An 8,509-nucleotide genomic window follows, 5' to 3' on the forward strand; every position below is an offset into this window, starting at 1 on the left:
CTGACTTTATTTAGATGCAGTGTCTGTCATTAATTCTGAATCTCTCCCACACTCCATCCTTCAGCTTGCTAATGATTCCTTTTACGTTCTGTTCTCATCTATGGGAAGAGAAAATGCTGCCCAAGCCACCTTTGTCTGTCTATCAGTCTGAGATACTTGGCATTGCTCTTGTTAATGGAACAGGCTAGTAATATTAAATGAGTCATTCAAGTCATAGGAACTGTATACTGCACTTGACAGAAGGTAAACAAGGAAATGTGTCCAGGAAATGACTCTTTTATGGCAGTAAAGCAACCCCAATGTGGACCTTGCAAAGTACTTCAGGGGAACAAAGAGTATCAGAGCTGACCAACAATGAATCTAGTTTTCAAAATGAGTACTATTACAGCTTCTGTTGCAGCTCTTCTGTGGCTGTATATTCAATTGCATGCATTTACGTATGTAACTTATTTACCTGAAGGTGGCTCATTAGACCAGACTAGCTACAGGGTGAGCTAAAGGAGAAACGTGTGATGTGACTTTCATAGATAGCCTATGTTTAAAGATGTATGGACATAGAAGTAGGTTCTAGTATTGCCATGCTACGTTCAAAATGGAGGTCTCATCTTTTCAGAAGGCCATGGCATGAATCAAAAATGGTAACATGAAACCATTACAAGTTTAGCTGAATATCCCTGACCCAAACACACTTAAAATTTAGATCCGATCTTGACTTGAATGTCTTTTCCATATATAAGTGCAGATTTATTTCTATAGCCTGCTATCAGAGATGGAGCTGACAAACACTGGTTCCAACCCTTCCCAGCCATACCCTTTTAGTTCCTTACATGTATGAAGAGGGCAGCAAAACCATTCATGGAAAATGGAGATTTCCATCCACCCATTGTTCATTGTCTGACTCAAATTATCTTGAGAATGTAGAGGGTGAGATCTGCTCCTTGGATAAAAGCCAAGCTAGTCGTTGAGTTCGCTGCTAGTACAACAGACCATTTCACGATAATATTGTATTTATACAAGCTTGCACTTTTTTTTTTACACTTTACTGATATTCGTATTACTGCTCTAAACAAGAAGAAACTTTTGCTTTATCATCACGTGAAGATAAACTCATGAGTCACCAGAGCCATGCAACAGCATGAGCAAGCATAAGCGATTTCTTAACTGGAAAGAAAACAAGCAGATATAAATAGGAAATACCTGGTCTATTAAATTTAACAAATCTATTTTTTTTTGGACAGCATTTTATTTGACATTAAAGCTAATTAGCATACATATAGTCATAATTAAATACTTTAAAGATGGTCATCGGTGGCACAACTTTGGCAAATTGTTTCAAGTCCATGTGGATAAGGTATTATCCACAAAATGTAATTGTGAGTTTCAAGCTAATAGTGTTAACTGCAGGTTGCATCATCAGTCTAGAGAGCTGTGTGTATGTGACAGCAGTCAGGCACAGCATTATGAGCTCAAATAGTTATTTATAGGTCAACGTCCATTCAGTCCAAAGACTCATCCTGTGAAGTTGTGTGCAGTCAGATGCCACAGCACAGAATCACACAGCTTAAGAGGTATATATTAATCACCGATGGATACACTTCTATAATTTCTATAAAGTAACCGAACTCAATGTGTGTAAACAGGGTCGGGTATAGCGAAACATCAGGTACACTGGGACGTCAATTTAACAGCCTTGAACTTGTCTAATAAATAAAAGTAAAAATGTATGTAAGAAAGCCCTTGAAGAAGAACTACTCTGCTTATTAGAGATAACATGATTTAATTCATGAAGCATCATGTACAGTAAGAGGGTGTAGTCAGCATCAAACAGGATGTTGACCCATAGTCTTGAGGTAGTAAACGTGACAAAAAATAAAAATGCTTTGGTTATTTCTTTCTTCCTTATGGTTATTAAATTGACATGACTAATACACGGTATCACACAGACTCATGTACAGTATCTATTTTATACATCCTGCTCATGAAATCTAATTATATAATTATGCTTATAAAAGCCTCCACCAATAAACATACCATTTGTGGGCCAAATTACCAAACATATCATTAACTACCGTACATTTTCAGTCAGTTTGACAAAAGAGTCATCCATACTTCTTCAGAATATAAGCTAACATTTTTCCTTCACATGTAGATAGCCGGGGCGGCACGGTGGTGTAGTGGTTAGTGCTGTCACCTCACAGCAAGAACGTCCGGGTTCGAGCCCCGTGGCCGACGAGGGCCTTTCTGTGCGGAGTTTGCATGTTCTCCCCGTGTCCGCGTGGGTTTCCTCTGGGTGCTCCGGTTTCCCCCACAGTCCAAAGACATGCAGGTTAGGTTAACTGGTGACTCTAAATTGACCGTAGGTGTGAATGTGAGTGTGAATGGTTGTCTGTGTCTATGTGTCAGCCCTGTGATGACCTGGCGACTTGTCCAGGGTGTACCCCGCCTTTCGCCCGTAGTCAGCTGGGATAGGATCCAGCTTGCCTGCGACCCTGTAGAACAGGATAAAGTGGCTACAGATAATGAGATGAGATGTAGATAACCAACACATGTAGATAGAGGATTGCAGGAATGTATCATGTGTTTGTTTGTTTGAATTTTAGCTTTGTTTCAAATTGGAAATTGTCCAAATGACTGTCCTGAATGAACCCTAAAATAACTAGGACTTTATTTTGGATTGTTACCTCTGCCAACTTTGTTGGAGGAGGTTGTATTTTCGCCTCCATTTGAAGAAGAAGCCTTTATTTGTCGCATGTACACTCAAGTACAGTGAAATTCCTCCTCTGCATTTAACCCATCTGAAGCAGTGAACACACACAAGTGAGCAATGAGCACACACACATACCCAGAGCAGTGGGCAGCTATGCTACAGCGCCCAGGGAGCAGTTCAGGGTTAGATGGCTTGCTTATGGGCACTCCAGCCATGATACAGAGGGAGTGGAAAGTGCTGTTTATTCACTCAACTCCCCTCACATTTTTCCTACCAGTCCTGGGAATTGAACCGGCGAGCCTTTGGTTGCTTCTCTAACCTTCAGACCGTGGCTGCCCCCATGTTTGACTGTTTGTTTGTTTGTCAGTTCCCAATGTAACTCCAAAAGTAGTGAACAGATTTTGAGGAAATTTTGAGGAAAGGTGCCTCCCTCCTCAAGTTGGTCCCAGGAACAACTGATTATATTTTGATGCAAATCTGGATATGTATATGGATCCAAGATTTTTTTTTCCAGTTCCCAACATGACTGAAAAAGTAATGAACAGATTTTGAGGAAATTTTGAGGAAAGGTGAACCATGGGCCAAGGAACAATTGATTAGATTTTGATGCAAATCTGGATATGTATATGGATCCAAGATTTTTTTTTCCAGTTCCCAACATGACTGAAAAAGTAATGAACAGATTTTGAGGAAATTTTGAGGAAAGGTGAACCATGGGCCAAGGAACAATTGATTAGATTTTGATGCAAATCTGGATATGTATATGGATCCAAGATTTTTTTTTCCAGTTCCCAACATGACTGAAAAAGTAATGAATGGATTTTGAGGAAATTTTGAGGAAAGGTGAACCATGGGCCAAGGAACAATTGATTAGATTTTGATGCAAATCTGGATATGTATATGGATCCAAGATTTTTTTTTTCCAGTTCCCAACATGACTGAAAAAGTAATGAATGGATTTTGAGGAAATGTGAACCATGGGCCAAGGAACAATTGATTAGATCTCATCTCATCTCATTATCTCTCGCCGCTTTATCCTTCTAAAGGGTCGCAGGCAAGCTGGAGCCTATCCCAACTGACTACGGACGAAAGGCGGGGTACACCCTGGACAAGTCGCCAGGTCACCACAGGGCTGACACATAGACACAGACAACCATTCACACTCACATTCACACCTACGGTCAATTTAGAGTCACCAGTTAACCTAACCTGCATGTCTTTGGACTGTGGGGGAAACCGGAGCACCCGGAGGAAACCCACGCGGACACGGGGAGAACATGCAAACTCTACACAGAAAGGCCCTCGCCGGCCCTGGGGCTCGAACCCAGGACCTTCTTGCTGTGAGGCGACAGCGCTAACCACTACACCACCATGCCACCCCAATTGATTAGATTTTGTTGCAAATCCGAATATGGGGCTTGGTGGAGGTATACACTCTACCGAGTACCCTTCCAGTTTGGATTGTTATTGCATTGCTCTATTACTTTAGGGATGACGCCTCAATTTAGCAACATGAATCCTGAAATAAAGGTTTCCTTAAATTCAAATATGTTTTAATCCATTCTATTCCATTCAGAATGCTTGGAACTATAATTCTCCCCTTTATGTAAAAGCAATTTATTTTGTACACATCATACCAATATGTTAAAACATAGTGCATGCAATCGTATTATCTTTATGTAAGATGGAAAAAACAGGAAACTGGGTTTGGCAGCAGTGTTGAAACCACAGCTTCCTCTTACAAATATAAGCCTCCATCTGTCTTAACCTCTAACAGAACAAAGCTGTCCACATTTATTTTAGTGTATTATTATTGGAATTACATTAGACACAGAAAGGAATTATATATGTGTGGTTGTGTAGCAAAAACAAGCAGCTGGAGACTCAACATTTGCTGCTGACAAGACATGGCTGTATTATACTGAGTCATCTTTATGGAACATTTGTATAGTGGTGGCAGTTCCATTTAATAGTGTGGAGTGTGGATGCGACTTCTCTCATGTCCACTGGTGAGACCAGCTTCTCTTCTTAATCAAAAGTATTTTGGAAACCGGGCGGCACGGTGGTGTAGTGGTTAGCGCTGTCGCCTCACAGCAAGAAGGTCCTGGGTTCGAGCCCCATGGCCGGCGAGGGCCTTTCTGTGCGGAGTTTGCATGTTCTCCCCGTGTCTGCGTGGGTTTCCTCCGGGTGCTCCGGTTTCCCCCACAGTCCAAAGACATGCAGGTTAGGTTAACTGGTGACTCTAAATTGACCGTAGGTGTGAATGTGAGTGTGAATGGTTGTCTGTGTCTATGTGTCAGCCCTGTGATGACCTGGCGACTTGTCCAGGGTGTACCCCACCTTTCGCCCGTAGTCAGCTGGGATAGGCTCCAGCTTGCCTGCGACCCTGTAGAAGGATAAAGCGGCTAGAGATAATGAGATGAGATGAGATTTTGGAAACCAAAAAGGAGGAAGGGAAGAAAAGCTCTGCATTATCTGGGAAAGAGTATCGAGAGGAGAAGAAGAACTTTATTCATCACACACTTGTGAAATTCCTCTCTGCATTTAACCCTCTGAAGCAGTGAACACGCACATGCACACACACGTGAGCAATGAGCACACACACACACACACACACACACATACCCAGAGCAGTGGGCAGCCATACTAACAGCACCCAGGGAGCAGTTTGGAGTTAGGTGCCTCGCTCAAGGGCACCTCAGCCCCAGGCCATCCCATATTAACCTAACCATATGCCTTTGAACTGTGGGGGAAACCGGAGCACCCGGAGGGAACCCATGCAGAGAACATGCAAACTCCACACAGAAAGGCCCCTGCCGGCCACTGGGCTCGAACCCTCAACCTTCTTGCTGTGAGGTGACCGTGCTAACCACTACACCACCGTGCCACCCATACATATTTTCATTTTATATAAGCAGTTGATGTAGACAGGAGAATAGAATGATGCAAGTTCCTTTTAAAAATATTTTGGAGTCCAGGAGTTTGGATGATGATATTTGCATTTCCCATGCATGATCCAAGTCTTTGCTTCCAGGTCTCATATCTCTGAACTGATTTGTTTCATTAAGTGTCTTACATTTACTCATGGCTTTTCCAATGGTTTGACACGATCCACTTAGGCGTGCCTTCTTGAAATAGACCATTAATGCTCTTTATGGAGATTAGCAGACTGACTACACGTGGCAAATGTTCCCACGCTCCTTGGCATCATCGTCATCCACGTATTAAGGCATCAGTCCTTGAGGCTAAAGAGACTTGGGCCCATGTGGAAGAACAGGTCACTGAGTACACTGAGGCCAAATGCACAGATAGAGCTGAGTCACCTAGAAACAAACACTTTCCTAGTCTGCTTGCAGTGACTGCTTATACAAGCCCTCAGTGTGTTATTTTGGCTTCAGGCTTATTAGAAGGCAAAAGGAAAAGCAAAATACAGTAATCTTGTCTGGCAAAGCTGACTTATCAGGCATCGTTTTCCTGAGTCATGGGAACGTAGAGCTAAGCGGTTTACCTGAACTACAGGGACAGAGATGGAGATGTACATGTGTGTACTTGTGTGACACAAAGTCTAGATAGAGGGAGATTGGGCTTTGCATGAAAAAATTTCTATGGCTCAGATTGAACTACATCAAAGTTGCTTGCATCAAAAAGAGAAATATGCTACACTCACAAATATCTCATCTCATCTCATTATCTGTAGCCGCTTTATCCTGTTCTACAGGGTCGCAGGCAAGCTGGAGCCTATCCCAGGTGACTACGGGCGAAAGGCGGGGTACACCCTGGACAAGTCGCCAGGTCATCACAGGGCTGACACATAGACACAGACAACCATTCACACTCACATTCACACCTACGCTCAATTTAGAGTCACCAGTTAACCTAACCTGCATGTCTTTGGACTGTGGGGGAAACCGGAGCACCCGGAGGAAACCCATGCGGACACAGGGAGAACATGCAAACTCCGCACAGAAAGGCCCTCGCCAGCCACGGGGCTCGAACCTGGACCTTCTTGCTGTGAGGCGACAGTGCTAACCACTACACCACCGTGCCGCCGTACTCACAAATATGTATTCTACAAATAACATGTTGAGTGTTCTTACACAATTTTAGAAATTGTTAAATAATGAAACTAATGAGGTGGTTTACGAATGTCACATACTAATTATTGGGTAATTAAATAAAGCATAACACTATCTGTAACATGCAGCTAGAGTTTATACAGTGGTGCTTGAAAGTTTGTGAACCCTTTAGAATTTTCTATATTTCTGCATAAATATGACCTAAAACAACATCAGATTTTCACACACGTCCTAAAAGTAGATAAAGAGAACCCAGTTAAACAAATGAGACAAAAATATTATACTTGGTCATTTATTTATTGAGGAAAATGATCCAATATTACATATCTGTGAGTGGCAAAAGTATGTGAACCTTTGCTTTCAGCATCTGGTGTGACCCCCTTGTGCAGCAATAACTGCAACTAAACGTTTGCGGTAACTGTTGATCAGTCCTGCACACCGGCTTGGAGGAATTTTAGCCCGTTCCTCCGTACAGAACAGCTCCAACTCTGGGATGTTGGTGGGTTTCCTCACATGAACTGCTCGCTTCAGGCCCTTCCACAACATTTCCATTGGATTAAGGTCAGGACTTTGACTTGGCCATTCCAAAACATTAACTTTATTCTTCTTTAACCATTCTTTGGTAGAACAACTTGTGTGCTTAGGGTCAGTGTCTTGCTGCATGACCCACCTTCTCTTGAGATTCAGTTCGTGGACAAATGTCCTGACATTTTCCTTTAGAATTCGCTGGTATAATTCAGAATTCATTGTTCCATCAATGATGGCAAGCCGTCCTGGCCCAGATGCAGAAAAACAGGCCCAAACCATGATACTACCACCACCATGTTTCACAGATGGGATAAGATTCTTATGCTGGAATAGAGTGTTTTCCTTTCTCCAAACATAATGCTTCTCATTTCAACCAAAAAGTTCTATTTTGGTCTCATCCGTCCACAAAACATTTTTCCAATAGCCTTCTGGCTTGTCTGTGATCTTTAGCAAACTGCAGACAAACAGCAATGTTCTTTTTGGAGAGCAGTGGCTTTCTCCTTGCAACCCTGCCATGCACACCATTGTTGTTCAGTGTTCTCCTGATGGTGGACTCATGAACATTAGCCAAGGTGAGAGAGGCCTTCAGTTGCTTAGAAGTTACCCTGGGGTCCTTTGTGACCTTGCTGACTATTACATCCCTTGCTCTTGGAGTGATCTTTGTTGGTCGACCACTCCTAGGGAGGGTAACAATGGTCTTGAATTTCCTCTATTTGTACCCAGTCTGTCTGACTGTGGATTGGTGGAGTCCAAACTCTTTAGAGATGGTTTTGTAACCTTTTCCAGCCTGATGAGCATCAACAACGCTTTTTCTGCAATGGAGTCTTAAATCAACCTGAAGGGGTTAATTTAACAGTAATTACCAGCTTGCTGCAGCTTATTACACAGCTACTTACGAAAGAAATCAATAATTTGACACAAAATATTGATTTCAAAACAATTTAATTGCTTCAGCTAATACCATGGTCCATAGCAATGGTCTATTATACAGAAATAACAGACCGTAGAATGATGTAATTGACCAATCAGAATTGACCATTCACCAAAGCCATATTTGCACTGGGGCCCTGTGTCACCCTGTAGCTGTTCATTTCACAATAATGACCAGCTTACTGTATATTATCCCTTATTTGTGCTCACTCTCATATGAACCCCTGATTAGCTAGCAAGCTATCAGCTAGCTAATGAATAGGCTAAT

Source organism: Neoarius graeffei, chromosome 21 (genome assembly GCF_027579695.1).
Source record: "Neoarius graeffei isolate fNeoGra1 chromosome 21, fNeoGra1.pri, whole genome shotgun sequence".
Taxonomy (NCBI): domain Eukaryota; kingdom Metazoa; phylum Chordata; class Actinopteri; order Siluriformes; family Ariidae; genus Neoarius; species Neoarius graeffei.